Below are 1,183 nucleotides of genomic sequence, written 5' to 3' on the forward strand. Positions count from 1 at the left end.
GCAAAAGATAATTACCCATTAACAAAAAAAAGATAGGTCCGGTTAATATATGCTCGTAGAGCTTACATTAACAAATTTGTTTTTGGAAAAATTTTATCGTGAATTGAAAAAACTGTCAAAACTTTTTCAATTCCTAATAAAAAAATTTTCAAAAATGATATACTATCGCGTGCCCTTAAGGCACACGTTAGTAAAATTCATAAAAGATATGCATGAGTAGTTATTTTTATACACATATTTATTATTTATTAGATTTTAATACTATGTAGTATACATTTTCCAATGCGGTCAAAGAATGTGGTCAAAGAGTATAAGCAAAAGATAACTACCCATTAACAAATAAAAGATGGGTCCAGTTAATGTATGCCCTTAGAGCTTACATTAACAAATCTATTTTTGAAAAAATTTTATTGCAAATTAAAAAAACTATCAAAACTTTGTTAATTCTCAATAAATTTTTTTTCAAAAATAGTATACTATTGTGTGCCCTTAGGGCACACGTTAGTAAAATTCATAAAAGATATGCATGAGTAGTTATTATTATTTATTAGATTTTAATACTATGTAGTATACATTTTCCAATGTGGTCAAAGAATGAAAGGATGAGCATAAAATCTGAGTCTAATTAAAGGTTAGTAGTAATTAAACAGTAGTAGAAGTAAAAAGGTCTAAGTAGTAGTGTGTTGTTTTAGAGTAGTATGCTAATAAAAGATCATTTAGCATGTTTGCGCTTTATGCCTTGTTTGGAGTTCTCGTGGAATCAGAATTAAGACTGGTTGAGACTTGAGAGACTCCTCTGGACTCTGGAGAATGAAGCTTGCTTCAGAAATATTAGTGTTTGATAAGGGGAATTTTTAAATTGAAAAAATAAAAGTTGATCTCCAAAGACCCGTCAGCTCTATTATGCAAGCTGAAGATAGTAAACTGAAGATAGTAAGCTGAAGGTAGTAAGCTGAAGGGTAAGCTGAAGGTAGTAAGCTGAAGGTAGTAAGCTGAAAATAGTAAGCTGAAGGTAGTAAGCTGAAGGTAGTAAGCTGAAGGGTTGAAGGTAGTAAGCTGAAGATAGTAAGCTGAAGGTAGTAAGCTGAAGGGCAAGCTGAAAGCAGTAAGCTGAAGATAATAAAGCTGACGACCCTAAAGCTGACGACCCTAACGAGGTCGTAGGCAAAGCTGACGACCCTAA

This window comes from Quercus suber, unplaced genomic scaffold (assembly GCF_002906115.3).
Source record: "Quercus suber isolate HL8 unplaced genomic scaffold, Cork oak 2.0 scaffold_128, whole genome shotgun sequence".
Classification (NCBI taxonomy): domain Eukaryota; kingdom Viridiplantae; phylum Streptophyta; class Magnoliopsida; order Fagales; family Fagaceae; genus Quercus; species Quercus suber.